At 44.4% G+C, this 23,579-nt stretch overlaps 1 protein-coding gene and 1 non-coding gene across 6 annotated transcripts in view; both read right to left on the reverse strand.

Annotated features, from left to right (window-relative positions):
* The window catches only part of LOC126251898 (CYFIP-related Rac1 interactor B), a 389,840-nt gene that overhangs the window by 304,465 nt on the left and 61,796 nt on the right, over window positions 1–23,579 (reverse strand). The gene's annotated exons all lie outside the window — the stretch shown is intronic.
* On the reverse strand, window positions 21,886–21,960 carry Trnak-uuu (transfer RNA lysine (anticodon UUU)). The gene has a single exon. It is a non-coding gene; the product is annotated as a tRNA-Lys (tRNA).

Below are 23,579 nucleotides of genomic sequence, written 5' to 3' on the forward strand. Positions count from 1 at the left end.
TTCTATGGAATCAGCAGACTAAGATGGGTCGGCTTGGAGACATGAACGAAGTTCCTCGATTTGTTGACGTGTCAACACGGACTGTTCAATATATCCACGAAGAATGGTCTACGATTCGCAGCCATGCAACACGGCGCAACAACAGTGGTTGTAAGATGGATTGGAGACGAATGTCTCGTCTTATCGGTGACAGTCGGTTTCAAACCAGACGGAATATACTTCTATCAATGAATACAGCTGTATCTCATGTTCAGGCCAGCTGTTGTTCTATGATGTTTTGGTGGTCGTTCCCGTACCATCACGTGAACCCACTCATTCAGATTACTGTGAACGTGAACCCGAATGTTTATTTCGGCATTCACAATGATCAGCTGTTTTCCTTATTTCCGATAAGAATTATGCGGAAATGCCCCTTTTTCCGACGTGAGAACAGCCATCTTCGCAGGACTCCATGCATACGTTGCTGGACTGAGGAACACTCAGGCACTCAATCACACATCGAGCGGCCCACTAAACCACAAGTTCTCAGTTGCATAAAAAGTGTCGGCTACTACACTGTCTGGTCGAAAGATTCCAGATATGAATGGGTAATGCGGAATTATCCACGATTCCACGAGAGATAGACCACACAGTGTAAAAGGAAACTAGGAGAGTTGTTCAAAAATCAAATGGCTCCAAGCACTATGGGACTTAACATCTGAGGTCATCAGTCCCCTAGACTTAGAACTACTCAAACCTAACTAACCTAAGGACATCACACACATCCATGCCCGAGGCAGGATTCGAACCTGCGATCGTAGCAGCAGCGCGGTTCCGGACTGAAGCGCCTAGAACCGCTCGGCCACAGTGGCCGGCGAGGAGAGTTGTGTTGTCAGTTGGGAACCAGTAGCAGCAGACTGGGTCGATCAGGAGAGGTCAGTGATTTCGCTAGTGGTGTAGTCATTGGATGTTACCTAAGCAATAAATCCATCAGGGACATTTCAGCCCTTCTAAACCTCTCCATGTCACTGTTAAGGATGCGACTATGGAGATGTGAAGGTACAGGCATAGCTGAACAAAGACCAGGAAGACCTCGTGTACTGACAGACAGGGACCGCCAAGCACTGCAGAGGGTTGTTGCAAAAAAGTCGCATGAAATCAACAGAAGAAATCACTCTTGAGTTCCACAGCGTTACCAGCTGTCCAACTAGTACAATAAACGGGCTAGGGGTTGGCGTAAAATGAATGGGGAACGACGGTGGAGCAGCTCCTCATAAGCCACATATTTGTGTTGTCAGTGCTAAGCGACATTTGAGGTTGTGTAAAAAGTGACACCACGGGACAGTGGATGTCTGGAGACGAATGATTTGGAAGTGATGAATCACGCTATACCCTGTGGCAATCCAGTGGAAGAGTTTATATTTGGCGAATACCTGGAGAACGTTACCTACCATCACGTGTAGCGCCAGCAGTGAAGTACGGAAGAGGTAGCGTGACAGTACTGAGGCGTTTTTCGTGGTTAGGGTGTGGTCCCGCTATCGCGCTTAAGAAAACGGTAAATGAGGAAGGATATGAACACGGTTTAGAGCATTGTGTACTGCATACCGATAGAGGAACAGTTCTGAGATGATGACCGTATGAGCATGTCAGTGCACTATGTCATAAAGCAGCATCTGTGAGGAAATGGTTTGGGGAAAATAACAATCCTGAAATGGAATGCTCTGTGTAGAGTCCCGAACTATAGCGGACGGAGCAGCTTAGGGATGACCTGGAACATCGACTTCGTTCCAGACCCCATCGTCCAACATCACTCCCCTTCCAGGTTTCGGCGCTTGACGAAGAATGAACAGCCGTTCCTACACAGAAATTTATACATCTCACGCAAAGCGTCCCCAGCAGAGTTGAAATTGTCTTAACACGAAGGATGGACACACCCCATATTAATGTTCATTAATAAGTTTCCGGATACGGTTCAAATGGCTCTAAGCACTATGGGACTTAACATCTGAGGTCATCAGTCCCCTAGAGTTAGAACCACTGAAACCTAATTAACCTAAGGACATCACACACATCCATGCCCGAGGCAGGATTCGAACCTGCGACCGTAGCAGCAGCACCGTTCCGGTCTGAAGCGCCTAGAACCACTCCGTCATAACGGCTGGTTTTTTCGGATACTTTTGATCAGATAGTGTATTTGGAGTTAATGGGTGAAAGGCAGCAGTCAGCAGCCCCGCAATTTGGTAGTTCTACCTGAACTAATCACCAGCAAGTAGCTTGAGGCTGATGTGACGTACTTTAAGAAATCTGTGGTCTGTTTTCCTTGCCGAATTTAGGCCATCAGCAAGGCTACAGCCCGCGCGATGCCTCCTGCATAGACATGGGAAAAACCGGTGCCGACATTTTAGTTCTGAATGACCGGTGTTTTTCGTTATTTGTTCGGTCTCGGTTTTCATTTTTTACTAATAACCGTTTAAAAATACTAAAAGATCAATTTCAACAGCAACAGCGGTAAAATTTTTGGTTTTCAAATAAAAGTTTTTTCTACGAACGAATAATGTTTATTAGCAAAATTTCCATTATCTTGGCCTGCCGTTGTGGCCGAGCGGTTCTAGGCACTTCAGTCTGGAACCGCGCGACTGCTACGGTCGCAGGTTCGAATCCTGCCTCGGGCGTGGATGTGTGTGATGTGGTGGTGGTGGAGGTTAGTGTTTAACGTCCCGTCGACAACGAGGTCATTAGAGACGGAGCGCAAGCTCGGGTTAGGGAAGGATTGGGAAGGAAATCGGCCGTGCCCTTTCAAAGGAACCATCCCGGCATTTGCCTGAAACGATTTAGGGAAATCACGGAAAACCTAAATCAGGATGGCTGGAGACGGGATTGAACCGTCGTCCTCCCGAATGCGAGTCCAGTGTGCTAACCACTGCGCCACCTCGCTCGGTGTGTGTGATGTCCTTAGGTTAGTTAGTTTTAAGTAGTTCTAAGTTCTAGGGGACTGATGACCACAGATGTTTAAGTCCCATAGTGCTCAGAGCCATTTGAACCATTTTTCCATTATCTTGAAATATTGTGTTGTTATAAAGAGGGGAAAAGCGACCAGTGATATTTTCATAACAACGTCGATAGTTAGCAACAAATAAATAACATAAGAATAGGTACAGCTTCGCTGAGCCAATACTGTACCTGTTACGGCGTGACGAGGCCTGTTTGTAGGTGTGCGGGTACACAGTGTGCAGGACTTGCCCCATATGGTGTATAAGGTTTTTTTTGTCACCTTCCGACATGGGTTGTATTTAGTATTGCCACCCACACTGTATAATAAAATACTGTACGTTATTCTGAGCAGATGTTCTCTATAGTTTATGAGAACAATAAAGTAAGTGAAAATAATGTACTCCATAAAGTTTGATTTTTTTCTAGGACTCATTTTAATCGTTGATTAACAACAGAAGTTGATCGTAATTTTGCCTATTACGTACCGGCGGAGTAACTGAACCATGAACTGAGCAATCGTTTTTGAATGCAATATTACCTCAAATGTCAATGTTTCAATGGAGACAGAGTGAGAACCCGTTAATTTCATATTCTTTGCATCTAGTAAGTACCGTGTATGAGTCTGCTAGATTGTGTGAAGCAAGTAAACATCTCTCTGATGAATATTTATTTTACGAAAAGCTAAGCGAGAGTCTCCAAAGTACTGCTCATTAAACATCAGCGCTAGTGGCAACTATTTGTGTCCTTTCGAGACGATTGTTGCCAATCTCAGCGATGTAGCAGTTGTGGCACTATCGTAGCGTGATATAACTTTGTGTCATGTGTTTCAGTTTGGTTTGTGTTACGTGGACTGATTGCAATAAAGTGGGATTATACGATTTTATAGCTTTATGTAATAGTGAATCATGGACTTATAATTTAATTTATGGTAAGCTTCTATGGGACCAAACTGCTGAAGTTATCGGTCCCTAGGCTCACACACTACTTAATCTAACTTTAACTAGGACAACACCAACATCCATGCCCGAGGGAGGACTCGAACCTCCGACGGGGGGAGCCACGCGTTCCGTGACAAACTACCCCAGACCGTGCGGCTGTCCCGCGCGGCGAATCATGGATAAAGGCAATTTCAGTAAACTGATAACTTCCTGTACATCAACAAACTTAATCGTAATGATAAAACGTATGAAATAGCGAACATATTACACCGAAAAAATGGGCCAAGGAGATTGATACAACGGCACGGAAGACAAAACGATTTTGGAAGTATAAAAGTGAACATCATTTGTTAAATATAGCTAACAACAATAAAAATGCATTACAGGAATAATCAAGCAAAATAAATAATACTTTTCCTTCTTGCCTTTAACAACGAATACACTTAATTTGCTCAAAAACTCTACTTGTATTACAGAATGGCACCATTCCTAGTTTGGAAGTATTTTAGAAAGCGTGATAGCAGTGAAGTCCAATGCTCCACTTGTTTCAAAAGATTAAAAACGGGAGGGGACGCAAAAACCGAGCGACATCATACAAGGAGAAAATGTCCACAATATATGAGATTGCAGACTTTCTGGGCGTATTCCGGTGATGAAATCTTCTCACGTTATATGCCAAATGGTGGCGTCGTCTTGTAGCGTTTCGGTGAGTTTCGTAACCATCAACTTCAACCGAAGATGATGGGTACGAAACTCATTGAAACGCTGCGGCAAGAAGACGTCACTACTCGGCTGATCACCCGAGAAGATTTCATCGATATCCACAATGTTCCTTGGAAGAGAAGGTAAATTTAATTGATATAATTTTATTAGCCTCCTACAACATAATGGAACCCTTCATTTCGTGGTTGCTCCAGGGTGAAAAAGTGTTGCAATCCAAAAGTCATCAACTTACGATCCTTCGCTCTTGCTATCACCACGTCCATCTCCTCCCCCTTCGCCACCTTTGCTGGAGACAATGAGACCGCTTTCCGCCACAGATTCAACAACAAATCGATCGAGATCTCCTAGTCAAAATCAAATGGCTCTGAGCACTATGGGACTCAACTGCTGTGGTCATTAGTCCCCTAGAACTTAGAACTACTTAAACCTAACTAACCTAAGGACATCACACACATCCATGCCCGGGGCAGGATTCGAACCTGCGACCGTAGCAGTAGCACGGTTCCTGACTGCGCGCCTAGAACCGCGAGACCACCGCGGCCGGCAACCTCCTAGTCCTTCAGCTTCATTAGAATTATTCAATCTTTGTTTGAAGTCAACGTTTATTACTGGACATTAGAGCAATAAAAACCTGAAACCGGTTATTTCAGAAACCGGTTATTCTGAGCTGTTTCAACAGATTAAACTGGAGACGAAAACGACCAGTATAACCGAAAACTGGCTGTTTCAGCGATGACCGCCATCCCTACACCTGGGGTGACTGATTTCTTGCCCGGTGCACTTACGAGCAAGTAAAAGGAACAGTTCCGTAGTTTATTGAACGACTTGAGGTGCGAGGACAGCGCCTTTGAACGGGACGGACTGAAATCTGGTCGAGACGTTATGTGGTGCGGGGCGTGAGCCGCTGGGCGCATCTCGCTGACGTTGCATCAGCAGGCGCTGTGTGGCGGAGTGCATAATTCACAGGCCCGGGGCGGCGAATAATGCAGGCCACGCCAGAGTTGGCGGCACGGAGCGGCAATGGGCACTCTCTCCCAGCAGGCGCGGATAGCGCGCCGTTCGCCGAATCCGCGAGATAACCGCCACCTCCTGCGGCCGGCCCGCGGCGCAAGCTTCTGGCGCCAGACAGCACTGCGTGGTATATGATAGGGTTGGGAAAAATCGACACTGGTATTTTGGTTCTGAATAACCGTTATTTTAATTCTGAATACCTGGTATTTTTCAGTATTTGTTTCGTCTCGATTATAACCGTTTCTTTTCATTTTTTATGCATCAATTTATCATAGCGGCAATGCTAAAAATTTTAAATAAATATTTTTAAATAATTTTTTTAAACGAGTAATTTTTATTTGCAAATTTCCCATTGCTATTAAATATTAGATTATTTTACAAACTGGAAAAGGCGACCAGGCCTATTTTAATGAGAACGCCTTTATTTAGAAACTTGCCACAAACATATGACTAAGAATCGGTATTGCATTACAGCGACAATACTGTACCCGCTGCCTTGTGGCGTAGCCAATTAGACGGTGCGCGTGTAAGTGCAGTGTGCACAACTTGACCCCATCTGGTCTACAAGGTAGTTCTTCGCAGTCGCCCTCGGACATACGAGAGGCGCTTGAAAAGTCCGTGCAAAGTTCGAGAGATGGCACCACCGAGGTCATGTTTAGTTAGTAGCATATTTGGAAAGAACGCACAACAAGTTTCAGCCATATTGGTCTATTTCTTTCTGTTTGGCATTCGTGTGAATCAAGGAAGTCGAGTGATTGTCAGAAAATGGACGACGAAGAATTTCGTGTGGTGATTAAACATTACTTTATGAAAGGCAAAACGCCTCAGGAGACTAAAGAGAATCTTGATAAACATTACGGTGACTCTGCACCCCCTCAATTAGAACAGTTTACAAGTGCTTTCAAAATTTTGGGAGTCGCCATATGGGCACAAGTGTGTTGAACGTTCTGGACGCCCTGTGGAGGTTACGGCTCTAGAAATCATTTATAAAATCCATGATATGGTGATGGGTGACAGAAGAGTTAAGGTGCGTGAGATTGCTAGTGCTGTGGGCATCTCGAATAAACGGGTACATAATATTTTGCATAATCATTTGGACATGATAAAGCTATCCGCAAGATGGGTTCCGCTATTGCTCACGCTTGACCAAAAAGGGAATCGTGTGAAGTGTTGCAAGGATGGTTTGCAGCTGTTCAGGAAGAATCCGCAGGACTTTAAGCGTCGTTTCGTCACTGTGGATGAAACATGGGTACATTACTATACTCCTGAGACCAAACAACAATCTAAACAATGGGTTACCAAATGAGAGCCTGCACCAAAAAAGGCGAAGACCATTCCTTCGGCCGAAAGGTTATGGTGACTGTCTTATGGGATTCGCAAGGGATAATCCTTATAGACTATCTGGAAAAGAGTAAAACTATTACAGATGCATATTATTCATCGTTATTGGACCGTTTGAAAACCGATCTGCAAGAAAAACGTCAGCGATTGGACCGCAGAAAAGTTTTTTTCCATCACGACAATACACCAGCACACACCTCAGCAGCTGTGTTCGCAAAATTAATGGAAAAAGGATTCCAACTCGTTTCACATCCCCCCTATACTCCAGACTTGGCTCCGCCGGACTACTATTTGTTCCGCAATTTGAAGAACTGGCTGGTGGGACAAAGATTTTATTCAGTCGAGGAGGTGACTGCGGCAACTAATAGCTATTTTACAGACTTGGACAATTCCTAATATTCGGAAGGGATCAACAAATTAGAACAGCGTTGGACGAAGTGTGTAAGTTTGAAAGGAGACTATGTCGAAAAATAAAAAAGGTTTACCCCAAACACATAAGTAGTTTTTATTTTTGCACGGACTTTTCAAACGCCCCTCGTAGACTCTTCTGCAGAATGGCACCATGCCTAATTTGTAAGTATTTTATTAAGTGCCGTAACAGTGAAGTACATGCTCTATTTGCTTTAAAAGATTAAAAGTGGAAGGGTGAAAAACAAATTTGCGACATCGTACAAAAACAAAACACCCACAATGTTCCTCGGAAGAGGAGATAATTTTGATTGATATACCTATAGTTTTATTGACGTGCTATAAACTTGGGATAATGACTGAACCCTTACTTTTGTGGCTGAACCAAAAAGAAAAACTGACATCACACAAAAGTGATGATGCTGCGAAGTCATCAGCTTGTGACCGTTCGTTCTATCGCTGTGTCCGTCTCCTTGACCTTCGCAATCTATGCTGGAGACAGTCAGACAGATTTCTGCAGCAGCCTCAGCCTCATAGCGATTGTGATCTGCTACTCCTTCACCTTCTTTGGAACTTCTGAATCTTCTTTCTAAGTCTACTTTTATTACTGGAAGTAACAGTAACAAACAACCGAAAATAGGTTCTTTCAGAAACCGGTTATTTTGAGCTGTTTTAACAGTCAGATTAAACTGCAAACGTGAAGTACCGGTGTAACCGAAAACCGGTTGTTTCAGCGATAATTGCCGTCCGTTGTATACGATTGGTGGTAGTCGTCCTCGATACAGAATATGGCACCACAGAATATCATTTATTACACAGGAAATTTGTGCTACAAAGAATACGTGATTTCAGTTTCAGCAGAACAGAAAAATTTTCTCTCGAGGAAATGGGTCCAGATACGTAGTAACAGCTGCTTCTGCACCATACAGCGTTGACTGGAGAAGATTCTAGATTCACTGGGAGCCAACGGTTTGTAGGTGTAGATAGGCCATAATGCTTGGCGGACGAATTCGTAGCATATTCAGTTGGCGACATCTCTGGAGACCAGAGACGATGGCCTCATTACTATCCAATACTTACGGAGCATCTTGGCTACAATTTGAACAGTATTAACCCAAGCAATAACAACGACGGGAGAGGGGGAACGTGGAAAGAGGGGGTACTTCATGCCCACATTTTGTAAATATTATAATCTGGTTGGTGTATTTTATATTTTAAAATTCTGAGAAAACGTTTATTAAAACAAGTATCCTTATGTTGGTGATGTAATGAGAAATATTCTTTGTTTGCGATGGCTAGTTTCGGACACGAGGTCCATTATTAAGCCATTGCCTGCACTGTAAGTACTGAAACATAACACAACCAGTAAATTTGCAAATAGCCACACTCGGCCAATCATGAGTTGTAAGATGGTCATGTCATTTTGATTTTGTAAGTTATCGATGTGCACGTCAGAGAGAGAGCAAGTTATGTTACTGTCAAACAATCTCTGGTCTTGTCGTGGCACAGTCTTTGCCACTGTGCGGTCTGACACATTCTTAGTTGAAGTGTGGTAGGTGATGACCGTATTCAGTAGTGTTGCATTGAATTGTGATTTCATTTGTTAGATGAAGAAAGATTTACTGTAAAGGACATAAAGGATGACGTATATACTGAAAGTCGAAAGGACATAAAAGTTGAATAATGTTATTTTTTGAAGAGAAGAAGTTTGAGATAATACTACAGCACAGTGCACCTCATTTGTAGACGTGATTATTGTCAGCTAGTTAACTTTGTTCACTTGCTCAGAGCTGAGAGAAAGACAACCCACTTCGCATTAACATATTAACTGATTAAGCTATTTGATTTTTATAGAAATTCTCTGTTGATATTGTACCCTTTTAAAATCAAATGGTTCAAATGGTTCAAATGGCTCTGAGCACTATGGGACTCAACTGCTGTGGTCATCAGTCCCCTAGAACTTAGAACTACTTAAACCTAACTAACCTAAGGACATCACACACATCCATGCCCGAGGCAGGATTCGAACCTGCGACCGCAGCAGTCGCACGGTTCCGGACTGCGCGCCTAGAACCGCGAGACCACCGCGGCCGGCTTTTAAAATCATTGTTCACTTTGTTAAGCATAGTATTGTTCAGAGCAATGTTATGTGTGAAAAGTTTTATTCTGCCTTTTTGAATACATACTTCATTCTAAAATCTTTGTCATGGAATATCATTTCATAGGAATAGTTACTCTCTTCACCCCCACTGTTTATTATTACGCACCAGCACTTTGTACCATGGTTTATGTGGTGTCACCGCCAGACACCACACGTGCTAGGTGGTAGCTTTAAATCGGCCGCGGTCCATTAGTACATGTCGGACCCGCGTGTCGCCACTGTCAGGATCGCAGACCGAGCGCCACCACACGGCAGGTCTCGAGAGACGTACTAGCACTCGCCCCAGTTGTACGACGACTTTGCTAGCGACTACACTGACGAAGCCTTTCTCTCATTTGCCGAGAGACAGTTAGAATAGCCTTCAGCTAAGTCCATGGCTACGACCTAGCAAGGCACCATTAACCATTTCAAGATAGAGTCTCACTTGTATCATCAAGAATGCTGTATACAAATGATGGATTAAAGTTAAGTATTATAGCAGCTACGTACTTTTCTTTATAGCATTCATTAGGTATCCTGTTTCAGACCTCTCTCTAGCCTACGTGAGATTAACGCGTGCCTTTCGGCTACTTCCGTGTGGCGTAGCGGTCTTGTTACGCCACAACAGTTGGCGACGAGAGTAAAAACGGTCTTCTTTATTCTTGCTTTGCTTAAATTACTTGTGTCATGGCTTCGCCACAATCTCCAGATGTACTGTCCGAATTTTATCGCTTGCAGAATCAGCAGACGCAGGCGTTATTGGATGCCCTTGGACAGCTCGCCCAGGGTCAACGTGCACTGCAACACGATGCGGCCGCCGCCGCTTCACCGCTACCGCAGCCACAACATGCAGTTGCACCCCCGTTCCGGCCATATGACCCAGCCAACGAAACCTGGACGGAGTGGTCACGCCAATTTGGATTTCATCTCGCCGCCTACAGAATTCAAGGTAACGAGCGGCAGCCTCATTTATTGGCGTGTGTAGGGGTGCAAACGTACCGTGTGATAGTGAAATTATTTCCCCGACGCGGCGTAGCAACTCTGTCCTACGACGAAATTTTGGCTGCTTTAGATGCCTATTTCAAAGAAACAGTAAATGTCGTTGCAAAAAGGTATACGTTCTTTCGTACAAAACGTACGGCCGGTCAAACTAATCGGGAGTGGGTTGCAACATTGCAAGGACTTACTAGAGATTGTGCTTTTGAGTGTGAATGTGGACTCCCTTATTCAGATACAATGGTACGTGATGCAATAGCACAGAAGGTTTTAGATGTTCGTATAAGGGAACAGATTTTGAAACTAGTTAATCCCTCCCTTCAACAAGTGATAGACATATTAGATAGGCAAGACACACTTGACTTTGCTCAGGAATCATTTGAAACTTCGCCAGCCGTGTGTCACATTAACCGGCCCGCCGGGCGAGCTGCACGGAACTGTAAACAGCCCTCGCGCACGTCAGCGCAACCACGTGTCCCGCGCAAGCGAGCAAATGCAGTGAAATCATACCCGCGGTGTGCAACTCGACATTCGCGTGACAATTGCCCGTCACGCCAAGCTATTTGCTTTTACTGTCATAAGAAAGGACATGTTCAAAGTGTTTGCCAGAAAAAGCTCAGATCAGACAATCACGACCATTCCAGGCCCTTTGCTTCGCGCCGGAATCGAACCAAGGACAAACAGGCTCGTGGACCTTCACCCATGGACATTCATGTAGTTAAATCCACCCCATCCAGTGCCACTTTCTCTAACAGTGACTTTGTTCGTCCCACAAAAAGTGTGCGTCGACGTCGCCGGAAATCTCGTCAGGTCACAAGTGCTTCTGTACCAGTATCAGTTCAAATTGCACGAAACAGTCGCTCTTGTCGTCAGCAGGACAATAAACTTTTTGTCGACTTGGACTTTGAAGGCAAAGTGATACCATTCCAGCTCGATACTGGAGCTGCTGTTTCATTGATCAATCATGACACGTACAAACAACTGGGCACACCTCCGTTGCGTGCCGCAAATGTTCAGCTCACTAGTTATTCAGGACAGCATATCCCTGTGTTAGGACAGTGCACTCTTCTTGCCACATACAAGGGACAAACGAAACTTGTGTCACTTTACGTAATTCGTTCTTCTACTGCAGTGAACTTGTTTGGTTTAGATTTATTTCAGTTGTTTAACTTGTCTATCGTAAATCAGGTCCTATCAGTTAACCAGACTGTACCTTCCGCCAGTGTTTCTCGTCTTTGTGAGGAATTTGCAGACATTTTTGCACTGGGCCTTGGTTGCGCTCAGAACTATGAAGCACAATTGGAACTGAAAGTAAACGCGCAACCGAAATTTTTCCGAGCGCGCAATGTTCCCCACGCATTGCGTTATGAGGTCGCCAACCGCTACGATATCTTGTATCAGTCCACTGCTAAGCACGGCAACGCTGATGCGTTGTCCCGTTTGCCTGTTGCTGAGGATAAAGCATTCGATTCTTCCGAACTTGCTTGCATGTTCATTGATGCGGAAACCGATGACGTGGTCGAATCGTTTCCGATTGATTTTCGTCGTGTAGCTACAGCCACAGCTGCTGACCCTGTTCTTGCTACTGTTTTGCGTTTTGTTGCTACGCAATGGCCCTTGTCAAAGTCACGGATCGAGGATCCGTTGGTTCGCCAATTTTTTGCTCACAAGGAGAGACTTTTTGTACGACGTGGTGTTTTGTTGTTGCATTCTGATAATGATCAGTCCAGAGTCGTGGTCCCACGTTCGTTACGGTCCTCTGTCTTACAGCGTCTTCACCAAGGACATTGGGGTATAGTGCGAACGAAACAACTTGCTCGTCAGCACTGTACTTGGTTCGGAATCGATGCTGCGATTACGAATATGTGCTCTTCTTGCATGGCGTGTGCCGAACAACAATCCGCACCACCGCGGAAATTCTTTGCATGGCCGAAAGCCACTTCCCCTTGGCAACGCTTGCACATAGATTTTGCTGGTCCATTCTGGAATGCTCGATGGTTGGTTGTGGTCGATGCTTTCAGTAATTTTCCTTTTGTTGTCCGGATGTCTTCCACGACGTCTTCTGCCACAATCCAAGCGTTGTCTGCTATCTTTTGCATTGAAGGTCTTCCACAGACTATTGTTTCCGACAATGGCCCACAATTCATGTCCGCCGAATTTCAGTCATTCTGCAGGGCCAATGGTATTCAACATCTGACATCCGCGCCGTTTTCGCCTCAGTCAAACGGTGCCGCCGAACGATTGGTCCGGACTTTCAAGTCACAGATGTTGAAGTTGAAAGAGTCGCATTCTCGGGAGGACGCGTTATTGCTCTTTTTGTCCTCGTATCGCTCTCAGCCGCGCGATGGTCGCTCGCCGGCTGAGTTGCTCCACGGTCGTCCTCATCGAACCTTGATGTCTTTGCTGCATCCGCCGCATCAGGTTCCTGTGCAGCGGCAGACGCCTGCTTTTGCTCCAGGCGACGTTGTATTTTATCGCAACTCTCGAGGTTCACGGCGTTGGCTCGCAGGGCGCATTCTACGCTGCCTCGGCCGCACGATGTATTTGGTTTTGGGGGCCTCTGGTGAGGTGCGTCGGCATCTCAATCAGCTGCGCCTCTGTCGTCGCCCGGGTTCTGCCGCTCCCCGTCTGCTTTCAGCGACGGTGCCGTCCGGTCAGCGCCCTGGGGACCCATCTACTGGCTCGCCTCATCCCCAGGTGTTACCGACGATGCCTTCCATTTTGCCCCATGGCGACGCGCCGCTGCCGCCGCCGCCTGTTCTCCCGCCGGCGCCGCCCGCAGTGGACGCTTCGCTGCAGCCGCCCAGCGCCTCCCTGGGTCACGCGCTGATCGCTTCCCGTGACCAGCTGTCCTCCGCCATGGAACTCTTGCCCGCTCCGGACCACATGGCGTCATCGCGCGTCGGATCCCCCGACGCAATGGAGGTCGACCCTTTGGCCCCTCCTGTCTCATTACGGGCGCATACACCGCATGTTGACGTGCACCCTGGACTAGGTTTTCAGGCGTTTCCTAGCTCCCCTCGGACCGAATGGCCGGGTGCGGGTGGCACAGCCTCGCCTGTTGTTAGGCTCCCCACCTCATCGCATACGTCAACATGGGGTCCTCCCCACGGCGGGCGGAAGCCTTATCACACGACCGTTCGCCGATTTGCGGGGGAGGAATGTGGTGTCACTGCCAGACACCACACGTGCTAGGTGGTAGCTTTAAATCGGCCACAGTCCATTAGTACATGTCGGACCCGCGTGTCGCCACTGTCAGGATCGCAGACCGAGCGCCACCACACGGCAGGTCTCGAGAGACGTACTAGCACTCGCCCCAGTTGTACGACGACTTTGCTAGCGACTACACTGACGAAGCCTTTCTCTCATTTGCCGAGAGACAGTTAGAATAGCCTTCAGCTAAGTCCATGGCTACGACCTAGCAAGGCGCCATTAACCATTTCAAGATAGAGTCTCACTTGTATCATCAAGAATGCTGTATACAAATGATGGATTAAAGTTAAGTATTATAGCAGCTACGTACTTTTCTTTATAGCATTCATTAGGTATCCTGTTTCAGACCTCTCTCTAGCCTACGTGAGATTAACGCGTGCCTTTCGGCTACTTCCGTGTGGCGTAGCGGTCTTGTTACGCCACAACAGTTTATGCAACAGTTTGAATATTTATTTAGAAACAGAAATCTAGTTTAGTCGCTGGCTGCTTGCTGTTAGCTGTTGTTCTTTCGAGAAACACGCAACAACGTTGTCCAGACGCGAGATACGTGGAAAGTTTGATTAGGGCCAAATAATTGTTTTACTTCAGTTGCGCATTTAATATAAAGACAAGTTGTATTGAGACCAATTACAGCTCAGTTCAACTTAGGTTCTGTTCAGTCAAAGGTTAGCATGCGAGTTTAAGTTGGATAACAGTTTGTCAGTACAGAGCTTGTAGTACACAGAGTTTTTATAGAATGAGAGGTACATTTGGACTACATTTCTTACCGAAACATGTGTAGTGGGGAGCTTACAGAGTAACATGAACAAAATCATCTACAACGTATTATCAGGGTTTTTGCCACACGGGGCCAGTAACCCTGGTGTTACGTGGCATTTAAGATATGGCTACAAAAAATGCAAGTACGTTTCAGTCGAGTCACTGTCAGTGTTAATAATTCATAAATTTTATAAAATCATTGGGCAGTTGGTCCTAAGCATACAAAATAACTTTCGATGGCTTTCAAATTTAATAACGACAGATCCGTACATGCTAAAAGAGAGTGATGCCTTGCTCCCCATGGCGTTTCATTTCATGAAAGTATCTAGCCACTGATGCTATATTTCTTTTTAATTCTTCTCTCTTCAGAGCAGAGTGGAGAAAAGAAATCAAATTTTCAAAATGAGAGTATCAGTGTCACACGATACAAAAACTCATGGCATGCCTCATGCAGTTGTGCACTATGTATGCATGACAATTCCCTTTAATCAAATCTGGTACCAAATCTATCATATTTGTAAAAAAAAAGGAGTGGGTAACTCCAATTGTAGCATTTGTGTTATCAGCTCTTAGCTCAGTTACGTCAAGAAAAGACAATTTGTTTTTGTACTGTAGCTCCCTTTTAGCATGCATAGATACGTTGTTATTAACTTTAAGCTATTGGAAGTTAGTTTGTAAGCTTAAGAAAAACTGCCCAATTACTTTGTAAAATTTATTGATGATTAACACTGACAATGACTTGACTGAAAGTTACTTGTATTTTGGTAGCCATATTTTAAATTTAATACAACTGTAAAAAACCCAGACGTCAATTGCGTAATAATTTTTTATGTCTATAATATCGTGGATAATTGAAGTTTTACCCTGAATTGACGCAGCAAGAACTCCAAGAACGTTTTATACAACAGTGTATAACCAATCACCTTCCTCCAACATTACCTATTTTTAAATGAAATAACCGATACCATGTATACTATCGATTTTTGCATAAGTTTAAATTATCTCAGCTGTTTCACTAAAAGAATTCATATGATTTTGTATACGTTGTATTATATTTCAGGCTAAAATAAAAAAAAAAAGAAATTAATTTGTTACAATCTGTTATGTATGGTTAAAATTACTCTTCCTTTGAAAATATTTGAAATTACAAAAATATCTGGCATAATTAAAATTCATATTATTAATTACACAATCTAATGCAAATTATTAAATTCATTTCTGGATTAATTTATAAAATAATGATATATTTTAACGATGATTCATCTTTTGTTTTGTAAACTCTTTTGCATTGTAAACTCTTTTGTTTTGTACGCTATTTGGAATTGCGTGAGTACTGAAGAATGTAGGTAGTGGTGGGCATGTCTCAGATGGAAACGCACGTATTTAGCTAATCTTGTCTCTAATAATGTAATTTGTGGTGTGACAAAAATGGAGATTGTGAATTCAATGTGGTATAGAAGAATGGGATAAAATAAAAAGATATTTACAGCAACAGGCAAATCTTCATCAGTTATTTAGTGCAACAAGAACACGCAAAGTTAAATCAAAGTTTCAGCTGTAAGAATGTACCTCTAGACAGGAGTTTGAGCCATCTACAACAATGAGATAGTGAAGATAAGAAAAAAGTTATTTTGTATATCTTACACCTCTCGAAGCTTTTGAAAATAGTGAATATCCTAAGACAATGAATTTAATAGTGATGTGTGGGAGGATAAGATTATAAGTGCCATAACGAAAACAGTCGTTCTCATTGTGGATAATATTAAAAACCAACTAAAAAAATTAAACTGTTGTATTCTCACCAGCTGGTAGTAGAAATCACAGAATTTTTTATTATTCGTTGACACATCTTTAGAGTATCTAAATAAATTATTTGATTTTAGTAACATTAAGTGGTTATTTGTACTAAGCAATCTAAATTTAAAAAGGTTGAATTTGACCATTTTGTAACATAGCAGAAAATTTAAAGCTGAAAAAACACAATTTAAAAATGAATGATCTTTTTCTGGACACTGCATTATTAAACTTACTATATGATCAAAGATACGCTTCTGCAGGTTATGCAAAATTATCAACTGCACAATAACAGCAACAAACGTTAAGAAGTTATATGATTAGTTTACAAATTTTTAGAAATTAATTTAATTTCTACTGACCATTCCTGCCATTTCAGCATTCACAGACAATTTTTTCTGTGATGAATATTAAGTAGTGGGATGAAAGAAATAAAATATCTTTCAACATGATAAAAATGAATTATTTATTTATATGAATTTAAATATACTATGCAAAGATGCTGTTAAGCTGTTTAATAGTGATAACTATTTGTTAAACACTGCTAAAAGAATTAAAATAAATTTTTAAACAAAGCAATAAAGCCAAATTGATACTTTATTTTGATACAATATACTATTTTACTATTTTTCCCACCGTTAACAACTAATGTACTTTATTTGCAACTCTGCATACTAGGGGCTGAATTTACGCATAGGCCAGGTAGATCAGAGTGTAGGGTGCCGAAAGGAAAGAATAGCTCCGAGAGATATCCATCGGCACTTGTGTTTTCGGCAGAAAGAAGAGAAACAGCATCATGGAAGAAAAGCCAGCAGCACTCTCGTTCGCGAAGCGTTTGGTTCATTGTTGATTTCGGTTGCAGGCGATTTTTAATTTCGCTGCTCACAAGCTCTATATAGTTGTGTTTCGCGTAGATTCGTGTACAAATTGGCATTGACTTGATTGTCAGTTGCCACCATTGCGCGTGTTAACTATATACATTTTTAATCGGTGATATTGATCATAAGGAGCCGTTAGAGACAGGGACTAGTGATGGTAACATGGAGCTTCCAGCATTTGAGAACGAAGAACTGCAGTAGAGGCGGGCAGAGCTGGTGAGAAGAAAAGGAGCGAAGGGTGTCATGAAAGCCGAAAACAAATGGGGGGGGGGGGGGATGGGTTGGGGCAGGGAGCCGTCTGTAAATCCTGCCTTCTGTAAATCCATATTACAAGGGGCGTTTGAGACAGCAGTCGCTGGAGCATCAGGAAGAACACGAGGAAGACGTGTGGTGTGTGTGTGTGTGTGTGTGACCCTCGGATTTAGAAACTAAAGCAGTAGTCGGAGTGTGCCCAGCCCTTTGCATATGAAGTAATCGATGTGAGGGCGCCCCTTTATGCGGGTGTCCAGCGTAACATCGAGGTAACCGGCTTTGGCAGTGCAAGGCGCAGGGAAACCACACTGACTCTAAACTGGCAGAGAGATGCGGGCGCTGGGTAGCCTGCCGCCGCGAGAGTTAGCGTCTTCATCGCTTTCATGCCTACCACTACACTGACACGAACGGGACGTCGAAGGAATACATTTGTGTCATAAAGTTAATGATGATGCTGATGTTGCCGACGGGACAGACGCGCGCACGATATCGATTTATTTAGCGCCCGTACTAAAATGCTATGAGACGAGTATGATTAAAATGACTTAAAGTCATAAAAAATGAAGTGGTTTGTTTAAAGTTCTTTCACGCAGATTTACACAACCACGCACACACAAACGCTTGCGCGCTGCCACACAGACATACACACACACTAAGATCGCTTCAAATGTGAGTTCTTAAAAGATTAGCAGCAAATCTAAATCCAGTGAAAAAGTGACTAATAGATTACGGCAGATACATGTGGTTGGCTAATCACTAGACAAGGAAAGGATGAGCCAACGATTCTGCAATACACTAAGACTTGGGGTCCGTGCAGTGCCCTAAATTCTAAACGCTCTAAACTACTCCTCCCACAATTAACTAAGACGCACGGCAGGTCCCGAAATACTTTCAGAGTAATCGGGGAAAGCGCGAAATGATCAATATCTGCAAACAGCCTTCACTGTTTACTAGTGGCGTATGAAGTGTAACTGGAATCCAGGACAAACTTCAACTTTGAGAACCCCCTCCCCTTTCCCAGTTTTGATTTTGGGTACCCCTCCTCCCTAATCCCCTTTCACCTAGGAGACATCACTCCAGTTTTTGTTTGTCTGTTTAATTCTCATCGCACCACGGTTTTGCAATAAAGAAAAAGGTATACATTTCGATAAGCCTTTTTTGTGTAATACAATTTAAAACATGGAAAAACAGAACGCTCAAAGACGCATTACATACAACAATATCGCGATTTAGGATATGACATCAAGTAATGCCGTAAACTACTGTTAAAAATGTTCTTGAATAAACGACCGGTTTCATTTAAAGACTAATTTCGAACACAGCTTGGGTTAAGAACAAGAGTTACAGTGGAACGGCAATTATTTCAACAGCAGCTTACGGTGCTAGGACGGGACTTGAAAAAATTAATCACGCATTATTATTGCAGTCCAAGTAATTTTTATTAAATGATGCACTACACAACACAGTGACATACATACATCACACTATTTTTCAACAAAGCCACCAAGCTTCTGTAAACAACGATCGAAACTTTCTATCAACGTCCTATCGTTGGAATATATCTTTCCCCCGAGCTGTTGTTTCACGTCGCTGAAAAGACTGCATGAACATTGTCGTCTGTGGTCGATGACGATGGCATTCTTTCCCGATCAGCATCACCCATTTGTATGCGGCCTTGGTCAGATTGTTAACACGATTCCCATTACGACTACTGCGATTGGTCCATGAACCGCCACAGTTTCACAGCGAATCTGTGGGCAATTTAGACGTTTTGTCCACAAGAATCGCACTGTGCCCCGTACTCCAGCTTTGGAGTGCACTTCCAGTTTCCGCGTCATTTCATTCGCACCATTCCGTGTAAACACAGCCCACACCATTTTGAAGCCACTACCAGCTTGTACAGCGCCTTGTTGACAAGAGTCCATGGCTTCGTTGGGTTTGCACCACACTCAAATCCTTCCGTTAGCGCTTACCAACTGAAATGACGAATCATTTTATCAGGCCACGGTTTTCCAGTCGTCTAGGGTTCGGCCGAAATGGTCACGAGCCCAGGAGAGGGGGTACAAGCGATATCGTGCTGTTAGCGAAGGCACTCGCGTCGGTCATCTGCTGTCATAGCCTATTAACGCCAAATATCGCCGCTTTATCTTAATGGTTACGTTCGTCGTACGTCTCACGTTGATTTCTGCTGTGTGGGTTGTCTGTTAGACGCCAACTCTACACCATCGCCGCTGCTCTCGGTCGTTAAGTGAAGGCCGTCTGCTACTGCGTTGTCCGTGGTGAGAGGTAATGCCTGAAATTTGATATTCTCGCCACATATTTACACTGTGGGTCTCGGAATACTGAATTCCCTAACGATTTCCGAACTGGAATGTCTCATGCGTTTAGCTCCAACTACCACTCCGCTTTAAAGGTGTCTTAATTCCCGTCGTGCGGCCATAATCATGTCGGAAATCTTTCCACATGAATCACCTGAGTAAAAATGGCTGCTCCGCCAAACCACTGCCCGTTTACACCTTGTGTGCGCAATACTACCTCTATCTGTGTGTGTGCATCTCTCTCTCTCTCTCTCTCTCTCTCTCTCTCACCTCAGTGTATAGAACAATGTGCACAGAATACCAGCACTCGCCGGACCGTAAACTGCATGGACCACACAGCAACTTCGTCTAGATCACTTTCCCAGTTTTGTAGTGCGTGAGCAGTCTGGCTATATGCCGGTGCCTCCTTATGGGTGTCGTAAATTCAATTGCCGTCAGCGTTAACCCTGAGTTGCAAGATTATCAGTCACTTTGCACACACCCGCTGATGCATTCGATACGCGTATTACATGGTGCGATTGTCTTTGTTCCATTTCAGAGGTACTTACCTACCTTACACTGCATACCAGTACTGTTTCCTTTCAAGGATGCATTGAGTGTAAACAATTTAAATTCATTTACTGCTTGGAAAGACAAAGAGCTGTGTACTTCTCGCAGGATTTACACTATACTTCTCTCAGGACTGACATGTAAGCAACTGAATCTGCAGGAGGTGATGCCCCAAAAAACTTATATACTTGAAAAATGTCGTATTATTGCCTTGAGCTGCTGGTAAAATACTTTATTTATACAACAAGTTTCAGTCGTCTGACCATCATCAGGTTCATAAAAATATTCACAGCATCATACTAGGCGAAATATAAAATCGTTATCGTCAGGTAATAAAACCACTTTATCATACTGTGATATAAATTTCGTCGTCGATCTATAAAAACTGTGCTAGGGAGAGTTCACAATCTTAATGTTAATTTTGCACAGTTTTTATAAACTGACGACACAATTTATATTAGTTTATCATATATTTATGACCCCTATGACGGACGATTGAAACTGGTTGTATAAATATTTTACTGGCAGCTCAAGGCGACAATATGATATTTTTCAAATGTTGAAATTGCCTAACGTAAAGCGCAGAATTGTGATAGATACATTTCTGTGCTTGTCAAGCAACGATTCTGTTTATCATGGCCACCCCAAATAAGTTTTGTCACGAAGCAAAGTAAAAACTATATAAAGCAAATGATGTTTAGTTACGATACGGACACTGATCAAGATGATTGCCTTTTTTGTAACCTTGTTCGCTGCGAAGATACCAACAGCAGAATGTTTAGCACCCTATAATGTTTCTTCGGTAATCCATTTCCAACCCTCAAGACCTATTCAAGGAAGCACCACAGAGTACCTTTTCCTAAACAAACACCCTCCGAAACAGCGTTGAAGCCCAACGGTATAGTTCGGCCGCCGTGTCATCCTCTGCCCGTAGGCATCACAGATACAGATATGGAGGGGCATGTGGTGAGCACACCACTCTCCTGTCCCTCGTCAGTTTTCGTGACCGGTGCCGCTACTTCTCGATCAAGTGGCTCCTCAAACTGGCCGCACAAGGCTTGAGTGCACCCTGCTTGCCAACAGCACCCGACAGATCCGGACGGTGACCCATCCACGTTCTAGCCAAGCCCGTCAGCGATCCGACGGGAACCGGTGTTACCACTGCGGCAAAGCCGTTCGTATTTCCTAAACATAATGATATTAAAAATGTAACACTTGACTCCCCTGCACACATTGCAGGTATCTCGTCCACTTGATGAAGTTGACAGTAAATAAATGGAAACACAAGGCAAATTTACACCTGTAAGCACCTTCAGTTGAAGGTTTGTGAGAGTACAATGTCCACCAGTGAAGAGAAAGTAGAAATGCTATTCATCTGTGAAGAATATAAATTATCAGAACAGTAATATTTTCCTATTTACAATACAGGTGCATATAGTTCAGCACTGTTCATAAGCGATATGTTGTGTACAGTGAAAGCAGTCCTTGATTAAAAACTGCATCATGATTACTTTTCTTTTGAAATGATAATTAAATGGACACCCTAGCTGCAAACAGGCGTTGATGTACTTCATTGGGGACATGTTGAAAATTTGTGCCCCGACCGGGACTCGAACCCGGGATCTCCTGCTTAAATGGCAGACGCTCTATCCATCTGAGCCACCGCGGGCACAGAGGATAGTGCGTCTGCAGGGACTTATCCCTTGCACGCTCCCCGTGAGATCCACATTGCCAACATGTCCACACCACTACATTCGTAGCGCGCCTAATAGATGTTTGCCCATGATACTCATTACTCGTGGCAGATTAATCTACCAAGTCCCGTACGAGTTCGGGCTTAGCGTGTGCGTTCGCACAAGAAGGTCAATGGCCGGGAAGCCATATTTTAACTATATGTGACGGTAGTATCTGTTCCCGAAAGAACAGTTACCGTGGATGACCATGCAGCTTTGCTAGAAATCAAGTTATAATTAAATGGACACCCTAGCTGCAAACAGGCGTTGATGTACTTCATTGGGGACATGTTGAAAATGTGGATCTCACGGGGAGCGTGCAAGGGATAAGTCCCTGCAGACGCACTATCCTCTGTGCCCGCGGTGGCTCAGATGGTTACTCTGAACGACATGTTAGAAAACAAGGGTCGACACGAAAGAGAAAGAAACGTAGCCGTACACCCCCTGATGAATCCATTCTACGGATGGATACCAGGGATGCAGACCCGAAGATGGACGACAAACCGCTCTTTGATGACCAAAAGTCTGATGCGAAAGACCCGCCACAGGCGACCACTGGCAACGAACACCCCTCCTTACCGACGCCGTCGCCCCCACAGGTCGACGTTGAAGAGAGCCTATCCGATGAGACGACAACTACGTCTCCTCTCCACGTGGATGACATGCACAGCCGATGCCCTACCGCAGTATCAGTCTCCTGGGCAGACGACGTGGAGATCGAAGGGACTGGGGTGGACGCTGCTGATGATGGGGCACCCCCATCGGTTGCGCCCGCGCCCGCAAACTCTCCACAATAGCAGCCTCTTCAGCGGACCGGCAAGATCGACGACCTCTCGCTCCTGAAGAAGAAGCCCCACCTGTGCCTGTGGGACTCCAACACCAGCATTATCGTGTCGCAACGATTAACCTCGCGACCATTCGTGCGCCCCACAAACTAGCGCTGCTCCGCGATATGATTTATGATGCGGACATAGATATTGCGCTTTTTCAGGAAGTGCATGTCGCCGATTTTTCACCACCACATGGCTTCACGGTGCATATTTCTCCCGCTTCGGACACCGGTAGTGGTATTGCCATCATCTTACGCGAAGGTCTTCCTGCCGAAGATGTCCTATACCTCCCCAGCGGCAGAGGTATGGCCCTTACTCTCTTTGGTGTACGCATCGTCAACATTTATGCGCCGTCGGGCTCCAGCTACCGTCGTGAACGCAATGCCTTCTTCGCGAATGAAGTCACACCCCTTTTTATGGGACCACACGATGACTGGGTCATGGGTGGAGACTTCAACTGCACCCAGCGACCTCAGGATCAATTGCCGCGTCACTCACCATGCGCAGCTCTGGAAACAGTCGTCACGCGGCTACAATTTGTCGACACGTGGAGACATGTTCACGGTGATCTTTTGGGCTTTACGTACTACTCTGCGCACTCCTCTAGCCGACTGGATCGCATCTACATCTCGCGATCCCTAATTCAACACACTCGACAGGCTGAAATCTGGCCTGTTGCTTTCTCAGACCATGAGGCTTACTTCTGTGATGTTGTTCTCACAAGAC

The sequence above is a fragment of the Schistocerca nitens genome, chromosome 4, assembly GCF_023898315.1.
Source record: "Schistocerca nitens isolate TAMUIC-IGC-003100 chromosome 4, iqSchNite1.1, whole genome shotgun sequence".
Classification (NCBI taxonomy): Eukaryota; Metazoa; Arthropoda; class Insecta; order Orthoptera; family Acrididae; genus Schistocerca; species Schistocerca nitens.